The sequence below is a fragment of the Leiobunum rupestre genome, chromosome 5 (genome assembly GCF_980474605.1).
Source record: "Leiobunum rupestre chromosome 5, qqLeiRupe1.1.hap1, whole genome shotgun sequence".
Taxonomy (NCBI): Eukaryota; Metazoa; Arthropoda; class Arachnida; order Opiliones; family Sclerosomatidae; genus Leiobunum; species Leiobunum rupestre.
Genome location: NC_143388.1, coordinates 42,585,717 through 42,603,483, shown reverse-complemented (window position 1 = coordinate 42,603,483; position 17,767 = coordinate 42,585,717). Strand labels below are relative to the sequence as shown.

At 43.1% G+C, this 17,767-nt stretch overlaps 33 non-coding genes across 33 annotated transcripts; all 33 read right to left on the bottom strand.

The window, feature by feature from the left end:
• Positions 1-160: 160 nt before the first annotated feature.
• On the bottom strand, positions 161-232 carry TRNAE-UUC (transfer RNA glutamic acid (anticodon UUC)). Its single transcript has one exon. It is a non-coding gene; the product is annotated as a tRNA-Glu (tRNA).
• Positions 233-531: 299 nt separating this feature from the next.
• TRNAE-UUC (transfer RNA glutamic acid (anticodon UUC)) lies at positions 532-603 on the bottom strand. The gene has a single exon. It is a non-coding gene; the product is annotated as a tRNA-Glu (tRNA).
• A 484-nt stretch (positions 604-1,087) lies between these two features.
• TRNAE-UUC (transfer RNA glutamic acid (anticodon UUC)) lies at positions 1,088-1,159 on the bottom strand. The gene has a single exon. It is a non-coding gene; the product is annotated as a tRNA-Glu (tRNA).
• Positions 1,160-2,334: 1,175 nt separating this feature from the next.
• TRNAE-UUC (transfer RNA glutamic acid (anticodon UUC)) lies at positions 2,335-2,406 on the bottom strand. Its single transcript has one exon. It is a non-coding gene; the product is annotated as a tRNA-Glu (tRNA).
• A 115-nt stretch (positions 2,407-2,521) lies between these two features.
• TRNAE-UUC (transfer RNA glutamic acid (anticodon UUC)) lies at positions 2,522-2,593 on the bottom strand. Its single transcript has one exon. It is a non-coding gene; the product is annotated as a tRNA-Glu (tRNA).
• A 714-nt stretch (positions 2,594-3,307) lies between these two features.
• On the bottom strand, positions 3,308-3,379 carry TRNAE-UUC (transfer RNA glutamic acid (anticodon UUC)). Its single transcript has one exon. It is a non-coding gene; the product is annotated as a tRNA-Glu (tRNA).
• A 1,027-nt stretch (positions 3,380-4,406) lies between these two features.
• TRNAE-UUC (transfer RNA glutamic acid (anticodon UUC)) lies at positions 4,407-4,478 on the bottom strand. The gene has a single exon. It is a non-coding gene; the product is annotated as a tRNA-Glu (tRNA).
• Positions 4,479-4,962: 484 nt separating this feature from the next.
• Positions 4,963-5,034, bottom strand: TRNAE-UUC (transfer RNA glutamic acid (anticodon UUC)). The gene has a single exon. It is a non-coding gene; the product is annotated as a tRNA-Glu (tRNA).
• A 115-nt stretch (positions 5,035-5,149) lies between these two features.
• Positions 5,150-5,221, bottom strand: TRNAE-UUC (transfer RNA glutamic acid (anticodon UUC)). The gene has a single exon. It is a non-coding gene; the product is annotated as a tRNA-Glu (tRNA).
• An 855-nt stretch (positions 5,222-6,076) lies between these two features.
• On the bottom strand, positions 6,077-6,148 carry TRNAE-UUC (transfer RNA glutamic acid (anticodon UUC)). The gene has a single exon. It is a non-coding gene; the product is annotated as a tRNA-Glu (tRNA).
• Positions 6,149-6,799: 651 nt separating this feature from the next.
• On the bottom strand, positions 6,800-6,871 carry TRNAE-UUC (transfer RNA glutamic acid (anticodon UUC)). The gene has a single exon. It is a non-coding gene; the product is annotated as a tRNA-Glu (tRNA).
• A 485-nt stretch (positions 6,872-7,356) lies between these two features.
• On the bottom strand, positions 7,357-7,428 carry TRNAE-UUC (transfer RNA glutamic acid (anticodon UUC)). The gene has a single exon. It is a non-coding gene; the product is annotated as a tRNA-Glu (tRNA).
• Positions 7,429-7,541: 113 nt separating this feature from the next.
• On the bottom strand, positions 7,542-7,613 carry TRNAE-UUC (transfer RNA glutamic acid (anticodon UUC)). The gene has a single exon. It is a non-coding gene; the product is annotated as a tRNA-Glu (tRNA).
• Positions 7,614-7,726: 113 nt separating this feature from the next.
• TRNAE-UUC (transfer RNA glutamic acid (anticodon UUC)) lies at positions 7,727-7,798 on the bottom strand. Its single transcript has one exon. It is a non-coding gene; the product is annotated as a tRNA-Glu (tRNA).
• Positions 7,799-8,094: 296 nt separating this feature from the next.
• On the bottom strand, positions 8,095-8,166 carry TRNAV-UAC (transfer RNA valine (anticodon UAC)). Its single transcript has one exon. It is a non-coding gene; the product is annotated as a tRNA-Val (tRNA).
• A 115-nt stretch (positions 8,167-8,281) lies between these two features.
• TRNAE-UUC (transfer RNA glutamic acid (anticodon UUC)) lies at positions 8,282-8,353 on the bottom strand. Its single transcript has one exon. It is a non-coding gene; the product is annotated as a tRNA-Glu (tRNA).
• A 113-nt stretch (positions 8,354-8,466) lies between these two features.
• Positions 8,467-8,538, bottom strand: TRNAE-UUC (transfer RNA glutamic acid (anticodon UUC)). Its single transcript has one exon. It is a non-coding gene; the product is annotated as a tRNA-Glu (tRNA).
• A 113-nt stretch (positions 8,539-8,651) lies between these two features.
• On the bottom strand, positions 8,652-8,723 carry TRNAE-UUC (transfer RNA glutamic acid (anticodon UUC)). The gene has a single exon. It is a non-coding gene; the product is annotated as a tRNA-Glu (tRNA).
• A 115-nt stretch (positions 8,724-8,838) lies between these two features.
• TRNAE-UUC (transfer RNA glutamic acid (anticodon UUC)) lies at positions 8,839-8,910 on the bottom strand. Its single transcript has one exon. It is a non-coding gene; the product is annotated as a tRNA-Glu (tRNA).
• A 1,747-nt stretch (positions 8,911-10,657) lies between these two features.
• TRNAE-UUC (transfer RNA glutamic acid (anticodon UUC)) lies at positions 10,658-10,729 on the bottom strand. The gene has a single exon. It is a non-coding gene; the product is annotated as a tRNA-Glu (tRNA).
• Positions 10,730-11,749: 1,020 nt separating this feature from the next.
• Positions 11,750-11,821, bottom strand: TRNAE-UUC (transfer RNA glutamic acid (anticodon UUC)). The gene has a single exon. It is a non-coding gene; the product is annotated as a tRNA-Glu (tRNA).
• A 115-nt stretch (positions 11,822-11,936) lies between these two features.
• TRNAE-UUC (transfer RNA glutamic acid (anticodon UUC)) lies at positions 11,937-12,008 on the bottom strand. The gene has a single exon. It is a non-coding gene; the product is annotated as a tRNA-Glu (tRNA).
• Positions 12,009-12,121: 113 nt separating this feature from the next.
• On the bottom strand, positions 12,122-12,193 carry TRNAE-UUC (transfer RNA glutamic acid (anticodon UUC)). The gene has a single exon. It is a non-coding gene; the product is annotated as a tRNA-Glu (tRNA).
• A 113-nt stretch (positions 12,194-12,306) lies between these two features.
• Positions 12,307-12,378, bottom strand: TRNAE-UUC (transfer RNA glutamic acid (anticodon UUC)). The gene has a single exon. It is a non-coding gene; the product is annotated as a tRNA-Glu (tRNA).
• A 115-nt stretch (positions 12,379-12,493) lies between these two features.
• On the bottom strand, positions 12,494-12,565 carry TRNAE-UUC (transfer RNA glutamic acid (anticodon UUC)). Its single transcript has one exon. It is a non-coding gene; the product is annotated as a tRNA-Glu (tRNA).
• A 1,211-nt stretch (positions 12,566-13,776) lies between these two features.
• TRNAE-UUC (transfer RNA glutamic acid (anticodon UUC)) lies at positions 13,777-13,848 on the bottom strand. The gene has a single exon. It is a non-coding gene; the product is annotated as a tRNA-Glu (tRNA).
• A 298-nt stretch (positions 13,849-14,146) lies between these two features.
• On the bottom strand, positions 14,147-14,218 carry TRNAE-UUC (transfer RNA glutamic acid (anticodon UUC)). The gene has a single exon. It is a non-coding gene; the product is annotated as a tRNA-Glu (tRNA).
• A 112-nt stretch (positions 14,219-14,330) lies between these two features.
• On the bottom strand, positions 14,331-14,402 carry TRNAE-UUC (transfer RNA glutamic acid (anticodon UUC)). The gene has a single exon. It is a non-coding gene; the product is annotated as a tRNA-Glu (tRNA).
• Positions 14,403-14,517: 115 nt separating this feature from the next.
• TRNAE-UUC (transfer RNA glutamic acid (anticodon UUC)) lies at positions 14,518-14,589 on the bottom strand. Its single transcript has one exon. It is a non-coding gene; the product is annotated as a tRNA-Glu (tRNA).
• A 113-nt stretch (positions 14,590-14,702) lies between these two features.
• On the bottom strand, positions 14,703-14,774 carry TRNAE-UUC (transfer RNA glutamic acid (anticodon UUC)). Its single transcript has one exon. It is a non-coding gene; the product is annotated as a tRNA-Glu (tRNA).
• A 302-nt stretch (positions 14,775-15,076) lies between these two features.
• Positions 15,077-15,148, bottom strand: TRNAE-UUC (transfer RNA glutamic acid (anticodon UUC)). The gene has a single exon. It is a non-coding gene; the product is annotated as a tRNA-Glu (tRNA).
• A 485-nt stretch (positions 15,149-15,633) lies between these two features.
• Positions 15,634-15,705, bottom strand: TRNAE-UUC (transfer RNA glutamic acid (anticodon UUC)). Its single transcript has one exon. It is a non-coding gene; the product is annotated as a tRNA-Glu (tRNA).
• Positions 15,706-16,171: 466 nt separating this feature from the next.
• On the bottom strand, positions 16,172-16,243 carry TRNAE-UUC (transfer RNA glutamic acid (anticodon UUC)). The gene has a single exon. It is a non-coding gene; the product is annotated as a tRNA-Glu (tRNA).
• Between the last annotated feature and the right edge of the window lie 1,524 nt (positions 16,244-17,767).

Genomic DNA, 17,767 nt, shown 5'->3' with positions numbered 1-17,767 from the left:
CCTTCTGGATGAAAGCCAGATATCCTAGCCACTAGAACATATCGGATTAACACAATTTCTACTCTCTCGCCAATGCGCGCGCTTATAAGGCATGAAAATACCATTTTTTTTAAGGGTCGAAATAAGGAAAATATAACCAATTTTTAAATATGAGGAGAAGCTCCGATACCGGGAATCGAACCCGGGCCTTCTAGGTGAAAGCCAGATATCCTAGCCACTAGACCATATCGGATAAACGCAATTTCTACTCTCTCGGCAAAGCGCGCGCTTATAAGGCATGAAAACACGGTTTTTTTAAGAGTCGAAATAACGAAAATATAACCAATTTTTAAATATAAGGAGAAGCTCCGATACCGGGAATCGAACCCGAGCCTTCTGGGTGAAAGCCAGATATCCTAGCCGCTAGACCATATCGGATAAACGCAATTCCTACTCTCTCGCCAATGCGCGCGCTTATGAGGCATGAAAACACGGTTTTTTTTAAGAATCGAGATAACGAAAATATAACCAATTTCTAAACATAAGGAGAAGGTCCGATACCGGGAATCGAACCCGGGCCTTCTGGATGAAAACCAGATATCCTAGCCACTAGACCATATCGGATGAATGCAACTTCTACTCTCTCGGCAAAGCGCGCGCTTATAAGGTATGAAAACACGGTTTTTTTAAGAGTCGAAATAACGAAAATATAACCAATTTTTAAATATAAGGAGAAGCTCCGATACCGGGAATCGAACCCGGGCCTTCTAGGTGAAAGCCAGATATCCTAGTTACTAGACCATATCGGATGAACGCAATTTCTACTCTCTCGGCAAAGCGCGCGCTTATAAGGCATGAAAACACGGTTTTTTTAAGAGTCGAAATAACGAAAATATAACCAATTTTTAAATATAAGGAGAAGCTCCGATACCGGGAATCGAACCCGGTGCTTCTGGGTGAAAGCCAGATATCCTAGCTACTAGACCATATCGGATGAACGCAATTTCTACTCTCTCGGCAAAGCGCGCGCTTATAAGGCATGAAAACACGGTTTTTTTTAAGAATCGAGATAAGGAAAATATAACCAATTTTTAAATATGAGGAGAAGCTCCGATACCGGGAATCGAACCCGGGCCTTCTGGGTGAAAGCCAGATATCCTAGCCGCTAGACCATATCGGATGAACGCAATTTCTACTCTCTCGCCAATGCGCGCGCTTATAAGGCATGAAAACACGGTTTTTTTTAAGAATCGAGATAAGGAAAATATAACCAATTTTTAAATATGAGGAGAAGCTCCGATACCGAGAATCGAAGCCGGGCCTTCTGGGCCACTAGACCATATCGGATGAACGCAATTTCTACTCTCTCGGCAATGCGCGCGCTTATAAGGCATGAAAACACGGTTTTTTTAAGAGTCGAAATAAGGAAAATATAACCAATTTTTAAATATGAGGAGAAGCTCCGATACCGAGAATCGAAGCCGGGCCTTCTGGGCCACTAGACCATATCGGATAAACACAATTTCTACTCTCTCGCCAATGCGCGCGCTTATAAGGCATGAAAACACGGTTTTTTTTTAAGAATCGATATAAGGAAAATATAACCAGATTTTAAATATGAGGAGAAGCTCCGATACCGGGAATAAAACCCGGGCCCTCTGGGTGAAAGCCAGATATCCAAGCCACTAGACCATATCGGATGAACGCAATTTCTACTCTCTCGCCAATGCGCGCGCTTATAAGGCATGAAAACACGGTTTTTTTTAAGAATCGAGATAAGGAAAATATAACCAATTTTTAAATATGAGGAGAAGCTCCGATACCGAAAATCGAAGCCGGGCCTTCTGGGCCACTAGACCATATCGGATGAACGCAATTTCTACTCTCTCGGCAATACGCGCGCTTATAAGGCATGAACACACGGTTTTTTTTTAAGAATCGATATAAGGAAAATATAACCAAATTTTAAATATGAGGAGAAGCTCCGATACCGGGAATAGAACCCGGGCCCTCTGGGTGAAAGCCAGATATCCAAGCCACTAGACCATATCGGATGAACGCAATTTTTACTCTCTCGCCAATGCGCGCGCTTATAAGGCATGAAAACACGGTTTTTTTTTAAGAATCGAGATAAGGAAAATATAACCAAATTTTAAATATGAGGAGAAGCTCCTATAATGGGAATAGAACCCGGGCCCTCTGGGTGAACGCCAGATATCCAAGCCACTAGACCATATCGGATGAACGCAATTTCTACTCTCTCGCCAATGCGCGCGCTTATAAGGCATGAAAACGCCGTTTTTTTTAAGAATCGAGATAAGAAAAATATAACCAAATTTTAAAAATGAGGAGAAGCTCCGATACCGGGAATCGAACCCGGGCCTTCTGGGTGAAAGCCAGATATCCTAGCCACTAGACCATATCGGATAAACACAATTTCTACTCTCTCTCGCCAATGCGCGCGCTTATAAGGCATGAAAATACCGTTTTTTTAAGGGTCGAAATAAGGAAAATATAACCAATTGTTAAATATGAGGAGAAGCTCCGATACCGGGAATCGAACCCGGGCCTTCTGGGTGAAAGCCAGATATCCTAGCCACTAGACCATATCGGATGAACGCAACTTCTACTCTCTCGGCAAAGCGCGCGCTTATAAGGCATGAAAACACGGTTTTTTTAAGAGTCGAAATAACGAAAATATAACCAATTTTTAAATATGAGGAGAAGCTCCGATACAATGAATCGAACCCGGGCCTTCTGGGTGAAAGCCAGATATCCTAGCCACTAGACCATATCGGATGAACGCAACTTCTACTCTCTCGGCAAAGCGCGCGCTTATAAGGCATGAAAACACGGTTTTTTTAAGATATATAAGTATATGTATTTGTACCCCGCTGCTCCGCCTTAAGCACTACAGCGGCCACCAAAACAACCAGCCCCGGACAAAAGTGCGCTTTGCGAAACAACGTTCGGCCAGTGAGACAGCCATTTTGACCGCCTCACATATAGCAAACAAACGCCCTCATCACGGCCCAACAAAAGGCGACACCATGGGCTGCCCGAGACCCACCCTCGCACAGCTGAGGACTAGAGTGGCTTCCTCTTCCACTGCAAACTACCCTCCTTAGTAGGTCACAGAATGACGAGTGTGGAACACCCATGAGGTTCCAGTGACCCAGCGCCCCGATCACATGACCTTGAGAGCCGTGTATGGAGCCCCCCACAGGCTCCAGTGACCCCATCACACCACTAGATAGGGACAGTGGGAGTGGTTTTTTTAAGAGTCGAAATAACGAAAATATAACCAATTTTTAAATATAAGGAGAAGCTCCGATACCGGGAATCGAACCCGGGCCTTCTGGGTGAAAGCCAGATATCCTAGCCGCTAGACCATATCGGATGAACGCAATTTCTACTCTCTCGCCAATGCGCGCGCTTATAAGGCATGAAAACACGGTTTTTTTTAAGAATCGAGATAAGGAAAATATAACCAATTTTTAAATATGAGCAGAAGCTCCGATACCGAGAATCGAAGCCGGGCCTTCTGGGCCACTAGACCATATCGGATGAACGCAATTTCTACTCTCTCGGCAATGCGCGCGCTTATAAGGCATGAAAACACGGTTTTTTTAAGAGTCGAAATAACGAAAATATAACCAATTTTTAAATATGAGGAGAAGCTCCTATACCGGGAATCGAACCCGGGCCTTCTGGGTGAAAGCCAGATATCCTAGCCACTAGACCATATCGGATATACACAATTTCTACTCTCTCGCCAATGCGCGCGCTTATAAGGCATGAAAACACGTTTTTTTTTTAAGAATCGATATAAGGAAAATATAACCAAATTTTAAATATGAGGAGAAGCTCCGATACCGGGAATAGAACCCGGGCCCTCTGGGTGAAAGCCAGATATCCAAGCCACTAGACCATATCGGATGAACGCAATTTTTACTCTCTCGCCAATGCGCGCGCTTATAAGGCATGAAAACACGGTTTTTTTTTAAGAATCGAGATAAGGAAAATATAACCAAATTTTAAATATGAGGAGAAGCTCCTATACCGGGAATAGAACCCGGGCCCTCTGGGTGAACGCCAGATATCCAAGCCACTAGACCATATCAGATGAACGCAATTTCTACTCTCTCGCCAATGCGCGCGCTTATAAGGCATGAAAACGCCGTTTTTTTTAAGAATCGAGATAAGAAAAATATAACCAAATTTTAAAAATGAGGAGAAGCTCCGATACCGGGAATCGAACTCGGGCCTGCTGGGTGAAAGCCAGATATCCTAGCCACTAGACCATATCGGATAAACACTATTTCTACTCTCTCGCCAATACGCGCGCTTATGAGGCATGAAAACACGGTTTTTTTTTAAGAATCGAGATAACGAAAATATAAACAATTTTTAAACATAAGGAGAAGCTCCGATACCGGGAATCGAACCCGGGCCTTCTGGGTGAAAGCCAGATATCCTAGCCACTAGACCATATCGGATGAACGCGATTTCTACTCTCTCGCCAATGCGCGCGCTTATGAGGCATGAAAACACGGTTTTTTTTCAGAATCGAGATAACGAAAATATAACCAATTTCTAAACATAAGGAGAAGCTCCGATACCGGGAATCGAACCCGGGCCTTCTGGATGAAAGCCAGATATCCTAGCCACTAGAACATATCGGATTAACACAACTTCTACTCTCTCGCCAATGCGCGCGCTTATAAGGCATGAAAATACCATTTTTTTTAAGGGTCGAAATAAGGAAAATATAACCAATTTTTAAATATGAGGAGAAGCTCCGATACCGGGAATCGAACCCGGGCCTTCTAGGTGAAAGCCAGATATCCTAGCCACTAAACCATATCGGATGAACGCAATTTCTACTCTCTCGGCAAAGCGCGCGCTTATAAGGCATGAAAACACGGTTTTTTAAGAGTCGAAATAACGAAAATATAACCAATTTTTAAATATAAGGAGAAGCTCCGATACCGGGAATCGAACCCGGGCCTTCTGGGTGAAAGCCAGATATCCTAGCCGCTAGACCATATCGGATAAACGCAATTCCTACTCTCTCGCCAATGCGCGCGCTTATGAGGCATGAAAACACGGTTTTTTTTTAAGAATCGAGATAACGAAAATATAACCAATTTCTAAACCTAAGGAGAAGCTCCGATACCGGGAATCGAACCCGGGCCTTCTGGGTGAAAGCCAGATATCCTAGCCACTAGACCATATCGGATGAACGCAATTTCTACTCTCTCGCCAATGCGCGCGCTTATGAGGCATGAAAACACGGTTTTTTTTAAGAATCGAGATAACGAAAATATAACCAATTTCTAAACATAAGGAGAAGCTCCGATACCGGGAATCGAACCCGGGCCTTCTGGATGAAAGCCAGATATCCTAGCCACTAGAACATATCGGATTAACACAACTTCTACTCTCTCGCCAATGCGCGCGCTTATAAGGCATGAAAATACCATTTTTTTTAAGGGTCGAAATAAGGAAAATATAACCAATTTTTAAATATGAGGAGAAGCTCCGATACCGGGAATCGAACCCGGACCTTCTAGGTGAAAGCCAGATATCCTAGCCACTAGACCATATCGGATGAACGCAATTTCTACTCTCTCGGCAAAGCGCGTGCTTATAAGGCATGAAAACACGGTTTTTTTAAGAGTCGAAATAACGAAAATATAACCAATTTTTAAATATAAGGAGAAGCTCCGATACCGGGAATCGAACCCGGGCCCTCTGGGTGAACGCCAGATATCCAAGCCACTAGACCATATCGGATGAACGCAATTTCTACTCTCTCGGCAAAGCGCGCGCTTATAAGGCATGAAAACACGGTTTTTTTAAGAGTCGAAATAACGAAAATATAACCAATTTTTAAATATGAGGAGAAGCTCCGATACAATGAATCGAACCCGGGCCTTCTGGGTGAAAGCCAGATATCCTAGCCACTAGACCATATCGGATGAACGCAACTTCTACTCTCTCGGCAAAGCGCGCGCTTATAAGGCATGAAAACACGGTTTTTTTAAGAGTCGAAATAACGAAAATATAACCAATTTTTAAATATGAGGAGAAGCTCCGATACCGGGAATCGAACCCGGGCCTTCTAGGTGAAAGCCAGATATCCTAGCCACTAGACCATATCGGATGAACGCAAGTTCTACTCTCTCGCCAATGCGCGCGCTTATGAGGCATGAAAACACGGTTTTTTTTCAGAATCGAGATAACGAAAATATAACCAATTTCTAAACATAAGGAGAAGCTCCGATACCGGGAATCGAACCCGGGCCTTCTGGATGAAAGCCAGATATCCTAGCCACTAGAACATATCGGATTAACACAACTTCTACTCTCTCAACAATGCGCGCGCTTATAAGGCATGAAAATACCATTTTTTTTAAGGGTCGAAATAAGGAAAATATAACCAATTTTTAAATATGAGGAGAAGCTCCGATACCGGGAATCGAACCCGGACCTTCTAGGTGAAAGCCAGATATCCTAGCCGCTAGACCATATTGGATGAACGCAATTTCTACTCTCTCGCCAATGCGCGCGCTTATAAGGCATGAAAACACGGTTTTTTTAAGAATCGAGATAAGAAAAATATAACCAATTTTTAAATATGAGGAGAAGCTCCGATACCGGGAATCGAAGCCGGGCCTTCTGGGCCACTAGACCATATCGGATGAACGCAATTTCTACTCTCTCGGCAATGCGCGCGCTTATAAGGCATGAAAACACGGTTTTTTTAAGGGTCGAAATAAGGAAAATATACCCAATTTTTAAATATGAGGAGAAGCTCCGATACCGGGAATCGAACCCGGGCCTTCTGGGTGAAAGCCAGATATCCTAGCCACTAGACCATATCGGATGACCGCAATTTCTACTCTCTCACCAATGCGCGCGCTTATAAGGCATGAAAACAACGGTTTTTTTAAGAGTCGAAATAAGGAAAATACAACAAATTTTTAAATATGAGGAGAAGCTCCGATACCGGGAATCGAACCCGGGCCTTCTGGGTGAAAGCAAGATATCTTTGCCACTAGACCATATCGGATGAACGCAATTTCGACTCTCTCGCCAATGCGCGCGCTTATAAGGCATGAAAATACCGTTTTTTAAGGGTCGAAATAAGGAAAATATACCCAATTTTTAAATATGAGGAGAAGCTCCGATACCGGGAATCGAACCCTAGCCTTCTGGGTGAAAGCAAGATATCCTAGCCACTAGACCATATCGGATGACCGCAATTTCTACTCTCTCACCAATGCGCGCGCTTATAAGGCATGAAAACAACGGTTTTTTCTAAGAATCGAGATAAGGAAAATATAACCAAATTTTAAATATGTGGAGAAGCTCCGATACCGGGAATCGAACCCGGGCCTTCTGGGTGAAAGCCAGATATCCTAGCCACTAGACCATATCGGATGAACGCAATTTCTACTCTCTCGCCAATGCGCGCGCTTATAAGGCATGAATACACCGTTTTTTTAAGAGTCGAAATAAGGAAAATATAACCAATTTTTAAATATGAGGAGAAGCTTCGATACCGGGAATCGAACCCGGGCCTTCTGGGTGAAAGCCAGATATCCTAGCCACTAGACCATATCGGATGAACGCAATTTCTACTCTCTCGCCAATGCGCGCGCTTATAAGGCATGAATACACCGTTTTTTTAAGAGTCGAAATAAGGAAAATATAACCAATTTTTAAATATGAGGAGAATCTCCGATACCGGGAATCGAACCCGGGCCTTCTGGGTGAAAGCCAGATATCCTAGCCACTAGACCATATCGGATGAACGAAATCTCTACTCTCTCGGCATACGCGCGCTTATAAGGCATGAAAACATGGTTTTTTTAAGAGTCGAAATAAGGAAAATATAACCAATTTTTAAATATGAGGAGAATCTCCGATACCAGGAATCGAACCCGGGCCTTCTGGGTGAAAGCAATATATCCTAGCCACTAGACCATATCGGATGAACGAAATTTCTACTCTCTCGCCAATGCGCGCGCTTATAAGGAAGAAAATACCGTTTTTTTAAGGGTTGAAATAAGGAAAATATACCCAATTTTTAAATATGAGGAGAAGCTCCGATACCGGGAATCGAACCCGGGCCTTCTGGGTGTAAGCCAGATATCCTAGCCACTAGACCATATCGGATGAACGCAATTTCTACTCTCTCACCAATGCGCGCGCTTATAAGGCATGAAAACAACGGTTTTTTCTAAGAACCGAGATAAGGAAAATATAACCAAATTTTAAATATGTGGAGAAGCTCCGATACCGGGAATCGAACCCGGGCCTTCTGGGTGAAAGCCAGATATCCTAGCCACTAGACCATATCGGATGAACGCAATTTCTACTCTCTCGCCAATGCGCGCGCTTATAAGGCATGAATACACCGTTTTTTTAAGAGTCGAAATAAGGAAAATATAACCAATTTCTAAACATAAGGAGAAGCTCCGATACCGGGAATCGAACCCGGGCCTTCTAGGTGAAAGCCAGATATCCTAGCCACTAGACCATATCGGATGAACGCAATTTCTACTCTCTCGGCAAAGCGCGCGCTTATAAGTCATGAAAACACGGTTTTTTTAAGGGTTGAAATAAGGAAAATATACCCAATTTTTAAATATGAGGAGAAGCTCCGATACCGGGAATCGAACCCGGGCCTTCTGGGTGAAAGCCAGATATCCTAGCCACTAGACCATATCGGATGAACGCAATTTCTACTCTCTCACCAATGCGCGCGCTTATAAGGCATGAAAACAACGGTTTTTTCTAAGAATCGAGATAAGGAAAATATAACCAAATTTTAAATATGTGGAGAAGCTCCGATACCGGGAATCGAACCCGGGCCTTCTGGGTGAAAGCCAGATATCCTAGCCACTAGACCATATCGGATGAACGCAATTTCTACTCTCTCGCCAATGCGCGCGCTTATAAGGCATGAATACACCGTTTTTTTAAGAGTCGAAATAAGGAAAATATAACCAATTTTTAAATATGAGGAGAAGCTCCGCTACCGGGAATCGAACCCGGGCCTTCTGGGTGAAAGCAAGATATCCTAGCCACTAGAACATATCGGATGAATGCAATTTCTACTCTCTCGCCAATGCTCGCGGTTATAAGGCATGAAAACACCGTTTTTTTTAAGAATCGAGATAAGGAAAATATAACCAAATTTTAAATATGAGGAGAAGCTCCGATACCGGGAATCGAACTCGGGCCTGCTGGGTGAAAGCCAGATATCCTAGCCACTAGACCATATCGGATAAACACTATTTTTACTCTCTCGCCAATGCGCGCGCTTATAAGGCATTAAAATACCGTTTTTTTTAAGGGTCGAAATAAGGAAAATATAACCAATTTTTAAATATGAGGAGAAGCTCCGATACCGGGAATAAAACCTGGGCCTTCTGGGTGAAAGCCAGATATCCTAGCCACTAGACCATATCGGATGAACGCAATTTCTACTCTCTCGCCAATGCGCGCGCTTATAAGGCATGAAAACACGGGTTTTTTTAAGAGTCGAAATAAGGAAAATATAACCAATTTTGAAATATGAGGAGAACCTCCAATACATGGAATCGAACCCGCGCCTTCTGGGTGAAAGCCAGATATCCTAGCCACTAGACCATATCGGATGAACGCAATTTCTACTCTCTCGGCAAAGCGCGCGCTTATAAAACATGAAAACACGGTTTTTTTAAGAGTCGAAATAAGGAAAATATAACCAATTTTTAAATATGAGGAGAAGCTCCGATACCGGGAATCGAAGCCGGGCCTTCTGGGCCACTAGACCATATCGGATGAACGCAATTTCTGTTCTTTCGGCAATGCGCGCGCTTATAAGGCATGAAAACACGGTTTTTTTAAGAGTCGAAATAAGGAAAATATAACCAATTTTTAAATATGAGGAGAAGCTCCGATACCGGGAATCGAAGCCGGGCCTTCTGGGCCACTAGACCATATCGGATGAACGCAATTTCTGTTCTCTCGGCAATGCGCGCGCTTATAAGGCATGAAAACACGGTTTTTTTAAGAGTCGAGATAAGGAAAATATAAACAAATTTTAAATATGAGGAGAAGCTCCGATACCGGAAATAGAACCCGGGCCCTCTGGGTGAAAGCCAGATATCCAAGCCACTAGACCATATCGGATGAACGCAATTTCTACTCTATCGCCAATGCGCGCGCTTATAAGGCATGAAAACACGGTTTTTTTTTAAGAATCGAGATAAGGAAAATATAACCAAATTTTAACTATGAGGAGAAGCTCTGATACCGGGAATAGAACCCGGGCCCTCTGGGTGAAAGCCAGATATCCAAGCCACTAGACCATATCGGATGAACGCAATTGCTACTCTCTCGCCAATGCGCGCGCTTATAAGGCATAAAAACGCCGTTTTTTTTAAGAATCGAGATAAGAAAAACATAACCAAATTTTAAAAATGAGGAGAAGCTCCGATACCGGGAATCGAACTCGGGCCTGCTGGGTGAAAGCCAGATATTCTAGCCACTAGACCATATCGGATTATAGCAATTTCTACTCTTTCGCCAATGCGCGCGCTTATGAGGCATGAAAACACGGTTTTTTTTAAGAATCGAGATAACGAAAATATAACCAATTTTTAAACATAAGGAGAAGCTCCGATACCGGGAATCGAACCCGGGCCTTCTGGGTGAAAGCCAGATATCCTAGCCGCTAGACCATATCGGATGATAGCAATTTCTACTCTCTCGCCAATGCGCGCGCTTATGAGGCATGAAAACACGGTTTTTTTTAAGAATCGAGATAACGAAAATATAACCAATTTCTAAACATAAGGAGAAGCTCCGATACCGGGAATCGAACCCAGGCCTTCTGGATGAAAGCCAGATATCCTAGCCACTAGAATATATCGGATTAACACAACTTCTACTCTCTCGCCAATGCGCGCGCTTATAAGGCATGAAAATACCATTTTTTTTAAGGGTCGAAATAAGGAAAATATAACCAATTTATAAATATGAGGAGAAGCTCCGATACCGGGAATCGAACCCGGGTCTTCTGGGTGAAAGCCAGATATCCTAGCCGCTAGAACATATCGGATGAACGCAATTTCTACTCTCTCGCCAATGCGCGCGCTTATAAGGCATGAAAACACGGTTTTTTTTAAGAATCGAGATAAGGAAAAATAACCAATTTTTAAATATGAGGAGAAGCTCCGATACCGGGAATCGAAGCCGGGCCTTCTGGGCCACTAGACCATATCGGATGAACGCAATTTCTACTCTCTCGGCAATGCGCGCGCTTATAAGGCATGAAAACACGGTTTTTTTAAGAGTCGAAATAAGGAAAATATAACCAATTTTTAAATATGAGGAGAAGCTCCGATACCGGGAATCGAACCCGGGCCTTTTGGGTGAAAGCCAGATATCCTAGCCACTAGACCATATCGGATGAACGAAATCTCTACTCTCTCGGCATACGCGCGCTTATAAGGCATGAAAACAAGGTTTTTTTAAGAGTCGAAATAAGGAAAATATAACCAATTTTTAAATATGAGGAGAAGCTCCGATACCGGGAATCGAACCCGGGCCTTCTGGGTGAAAGCAATATATCCTAGCCACTAGACCATATCGGATGAACGCAATTTCTACTCTCTCGCCAATGCGCGCGCTTATAAGGCATGAAAATACCGTTTTTTTAAGGGTTGAAATAAGGAAAATATACCCAATTTTTAAATATGAGGAGAAGCTCCGATACCGGGAATCGAACCCGGGCCTTCTGGGTGAAAGCCAGATATCCTAGCCACTAGACCATATCGGATGAACGCAATTTCTACTCTCTCACCAATGCGCGCGCTTATAAGGCATGAAAACAACGGTTTTTTCTAAGAATCGAGATAAGGAAAATATAACCAAATTTTAAATATGTGGAGAAGCTCCGATACCGGGAATCGAACCCGGGCCTTCTGGGTGAAAGCCAGATATCCTAGCCACTAGACCATATCGGATGAACGCAATTTCTACTCTCTCGCCAATGCGCGCGCTTATAAGGCATGAATACACCGTTTTTTTAAGAGTCGAAATAAGGAAAATATAACCAATTTCTAAACATAAGGAGAAGCTCCGATACCGGGAATCGAACCCGGGCCTTCTAGGTGAAAGCCAGATATCCTAGCCACTAGACCATATCGGATGAACGCAATTTCTACTCTCTCGGCAAAGCGCGCGCTTATAAGTCATGAAAACACGGTTTTTTTAAGGGTTGAAATAAGGAAAATATACCTAATTTTTAAATATGAGGAGAAGCTCCGATACCGGGAATCGAACCCGGGCCTTCTGGGTGAAAGCCAGATATCCTAGCCACTAGACCATATCGGATGAACGCGATTTCTACTCTCTCACCAATGCGCGCGCTTATAAGGCATGAAAACAACGGTTTTTTCTAAGAATCGAGATAAGGAAAATATAACCAAATTTTAAATATGTGGAGAAGCTCCGATACCGGGAATCGAACCCGGGCCTTCTGGGTGAAAGCCAGATATCCTAGCCACTAGACCATATCGGATGAACGCGATTTCTACTCTCTCACCAATGCGCGCGCTTATAAGGCATGAATACACCGTTTTTTTAAGAGTCGAAATAAGGAAAATATAACCAATTTTTAAATATGAGGAGAAGCTCCGATACCGGGAATCGAACCCGGGCCTTCTGGGTGAAAGCAAGATATCCTAGCCACTAGAACATATCGGATTAATGCAATTTCTACTCTCTCGCCAATGCTCGCGGTTATAAGGCATGAAAACACCGTTTTTTTTTAAGAATCGAGATAAGGAAAATATAACCAAATTTTAAATATGAGGAGAAGCTCCGATACCGGGAATCGAACTCGGGCCTGCTGGGTGAAAGCCAGATATCCTAGCCACTAGACCATATCGGATAAACACTATTTCTACTCTCTCGCCAATGCGCGCGCTTATAAGGCATTAAAATACCGTTTTTTTTAAGGGTTGAAATAAGGAAAATATACCCAATTTTTAAATATGAGGAGAAGCTCCGATACCGGGAATCGAACCCGGGCCTTCTGGGTGAAAGCAAGATATCCTAGCCAATAGAACATATCGGATTAATGCAATTTCTACTCTCTCGCCAATGCTCGCGGTTATAAGGCATGAAAACACCGTTTTTTTTAAGAATCGAGATAAGGAAAATATAACCAAATTTTAAATATGAGGAGAACCTCCTACACATGGAATCGAACCCGGGCCTTCTGGGTGAAAGCCAGATATCCTAGCCACTAGACCATATCGGATAAACACAATTTCTACTCTCTCGCCAATGCGCGCGCTTATAAGGCATGAAAACACGGTTTTTTTTTAAAAATCGAGATAAGGAAAATATAACCAATTTTTAAATATGAGGAGAAGCTCCGATACCGGGAATCGAAGCCGGGCCTTCTGGGCCACTAGACCATATCGGATGAACGCAATTTCTACTCTCTCGGCAATGCGCGCGCTTATAAGGCATGAAAATACCGTTTTTTAAGGGTCGAAATAAGGAAAATATACCCAATTTTTAAATATGAGGAGAAGCTCCGATACCGGGAATCGAACCCGGGCCTTCTGGGTGAAAGCAAGATATCCTAGCCACTAGACCATATCGGATGACCGCAATTTCTACTCTCTCACCAATGCGCGCGCTTATAAGGCATGAAAACAACGGTTTTTTCTAAGAATCGAGATAAGGAAAATATAACCAAATTTTAAATATGTGGAGAAGCTCCGATACCGGGAATCGAACCCGGGCCTTCTGGGTGAAAGCCAGATATCCTAGCCACTAGACCATATCGGATGAACGCAATTTCTACTCTCTCGCCAATGCGCGCGCTTATAAGGCATGAATACACCGTTTTTTTAAGAGTCGAAATAAAGAAAATATAACCAATTTTTAAATATGAGGAGAAGCTTCGATACCGGGAATCAAACCCGGGCCTTCTGGGTGAAAGCAAGATATCCTAGCCACTAGAACATATCGGATGAACGCAATTTCTACTCTCTCGCCAATGCTCGCGGTTATAAAGCATGAAAACACGGTTTTTTTAAGAGTCGAAATAAGGAAAATATAACCAATTTTTAAATATGAGGAGAAGCTTCGATACCGGGAATCGAACCCGGGCCTTCTGGGTGAAAGCCAGATATCCTAGCCACTAGACCATATCGGATGAACGAAACCTCTACTCTCTCGGCATACGCGCGCTTATAAGGCATGAAAACATGGTTTTTTTAAGAGTCGAAATAAGGAAAATATAACCAATTTTTAAATATGAGGAGAAGCTCCGATACCGGGAATCGAACCCGGGCCTTCTGGGTGAAAGCCAGATATCCTAGCCACTAGACCATATCGGATGAACGCAATTTCTACTCTCTCACCAATGCGCGCGCTTATAAGGCATGAAAACAACGGTTTTTTCTAAGAACCGAGATAAGGAAAATATAACCAAATTTTAAATATGTGGAGAAGCTCCGATACCGGGAATCGAACCCGGGCCTTCTGGGTGAAAGCCAGATATCCTAGCCACTAGACCATATCGGATGAACGCAATTTCTACTCTCTCGCCAATGCGCGCGCTTATAAGGCATGAATACACCGTTTTTTTAAGAGTCGAAATAAGGAAAATATAACCAATTTCTAAACATAAGGAGAAGCTCCGATACCGGGAATCGAACCCGGGCCTTCTAGGTGAAAGCCAGATATCCTAGCCACTAGACCATATCGGATGAACGCAATTTCTACTCTCTCGGCAAAGCGCGCGCTTATAAGTCATGAAAACACGGTTTTTTTAAGGGTTGAAATAAGGAAAATATACCCAATTTTTTTAAATATGAGGAGAAGCTCCGATACCGGGAATCGAACCCGTGCCTTCTGGGTGAAAGCCAGATATCCTAGCCACTAGACCATATCGGATGAACGCAATTTCTACTCTCTCACCAATGCGCGCGCTTATAAGGCATGAAAACAACGGTTTTTTCTAAGAATCGAGATAAGGAAAATATAACCAAATTTTAAATATGTGGAGAAGCTCCGATACCGGGAATCGAACCCGGGCCTTCTGGGTGAAAGCCAGATATCCTAGCCACTAGACCATATCGGATGAACGCAATTTCTACTCTCTCGCCAATGCGCGCGCTTATAAGGCATGAATACACCGTTTTTTTAAGAGTCGAAATAAGGAAAATATAACCAATTTTTAAATATGAGGAGAAGCTCCGATACCGGGAATCGAACCCGCGCCTTCTGGGTGAAAGCAAGATATCCTAGCCACTAGAACATATCGGATGAATGCAATTTCTACTCTCTCGCCAATGCTCGCGGTTATAAGGCATGAAAACACCGTTTTTTTTAAGAATCGAGATAAGGAAAATATAACCAAATTTTAAATATGAGGAGAAGCTCCGATACCGGGAATCGAACTCGGGCCTGCTGGGTGAAAGCCAGATATCCTAGCCACTAGACCATATCGGATAAACACTATTTCTACTCTCTCGCCAATGCGCGCGCTTATAAGGCATTAAAATACCGTTTTTTTTAAGGGTCGAAATAAGGAAAATATAACCAATTTTTAAATATGAGGAGAAGCTCCGATACCGGGAATCGAACCCGGGCCTTCTGGGTGAAAGCCAGATATCCTAGCCACTAGACCATATCGGATGAACGCAATTTCTACTCTCTCGCCAATGCGCGCGCTTATAAGGCATGAAAACACGGGTTTTTTTAAGAGTCGAAATAAGGAAAATATAACCAATTTTGAAATATGAGGAGAACCTCCAATACATGGAATCGAACCCGCGCCTTCTGGGTGAAAGCCAGATATCCTAGCCACTAGACCATATCGGATGAACGCAATTTCTACTCTCTCGGCAAAGCGCGCGCTTATAAAACATGAAAACACGGTTTTTTTAAGAGTCGAAATAAGGAAAATATAACCAATTTTTAAATATGAGGAGAAGCTCCGATACCGGGAATCGAAGCCGGGCCTTCTGGGCCACTAGACCATATCGGATGATAGCAATTTCTACTCTCTCGCCAATGCGCGCGCTTATGAGGCATGAAAACACGGTTTTTTTTAAGAATCGAGATAACGAAAATATAACCAATTTCTAAACATAAGGAGAAGCTCCGATACCGGGAATCGAACCCGGGCCTTCTGGGTGAAAGCCAGATATCCTAGCCACTAGACCATATCGGATGAACGCAATTTCTACTCTCTCGCCAATGCGCGCGCTTATAAGGCATGAAAACACGGGTTTTTTTAAGAGTCGAAATAAGGAAAATATAACCAATTTTGAAATATGAGGAGAACCTCCAATACATGGAATCGAACCCGCGCCTTCTGGGTGAAAGCCAGATATCCTAGCCACTAGACCATATCGGATGAACGCAATTTCTACTCTCTCGGCAAAGCGCGCGCTTATAAAACATGAAAACACGGTTTTTTTAAGAGTCGAAATAAGGAAAATATAACCAATTTTTAAATATGAGGAGAAGCTCCGATACCGGGAATCGAAGCCGGGCCTTCTGGGCCACTAGACCATATCGGATGAACGCAATTTCTGTTCTTTCGGCAATGCGCGCGCTTATAAGGCATGAAAACACGGTTTTTTTAAGAGTCGAAATAAGGAAAATATAACCAATTTTTAAATATGAGGAGAAGCTCCGATACCGGGAATCGAAGCCGGGCCTTCTGGGCCACTAGACCATATCGGATGAACGCAATTTCTGTTCTCTCGGCAATGCGCGCGCTTATAAGGCATGAAAACACGGTTTTTTTAAGAGTCGAGATAAGGAAAATATAAACAAATTTTAAATATGAGGAGAAGCTCCGATACCGGAAATAGAACCCGGGCCCTCTGGGTGAAAGCCAGATATCCAAGCCACTAGACCATATCGGATGAACGCAATTTCTACTCTATCGCCAATGCGCGCGCTTATAAGGCATGAAAACACGGTTTTTTTTTAAGAATCGAGATAAGGAAAATATAACCAAATTTTAACTATGAGGAGAAGTTCTGATACCGGGAATAGAACCCGGGCCCTCTGGGTGAAAGCCAGATATCCAAGCCACTAGACCATATCGGATGAACGCAATTTCTACTCTCTCGCCAATGCGCGCGCTTATAAGGCATAAAAACGCCGTTTTTTTTAAGAATCGAGATAAGAAAAATATAACCAAATTTTAAAAATGAGGAGAAGCTCCGATACCGGGAATCGAACTCGGGCCTGCTGGGTGAAAGCCAGATATTCTAGCCACTAGACCATATCGGATTATAGCAATTTCTACTCTTTCGCCAATGCGCGCGCTTATGAGGCATGAAAACACGGTTTTTTTTAAGAATCGAGATAACGAAAATATAACCAATTTTTAAACATAAGGAGAAGCTCCGATACCGGGAATCGAACCCGGGCCTTCTGGGTGAAAGCCAGATATCCTAGCCGCTAGAATATATCGGATTAACACAACTTCTACTCTCTCGGCAAAGCGCGCGCTTATAAGTCATGAAAACACGGTTTTTTTAAGGGTTGAAATAAGGAAAATATACCTAATTTTTAAATATGAGGAGAAGCTCCGATACCGGGAATCGAACTCGGGCCTGCTGGGAGAAAGCCAGATATCCTAGCCACTAGACCATATCGGATAAACACTATTTCTACTCTCTCGCCAATGCGCGCGCTTATAAGGCATTAAAATACCGTTTTTTTTAAGGGTTGAAAT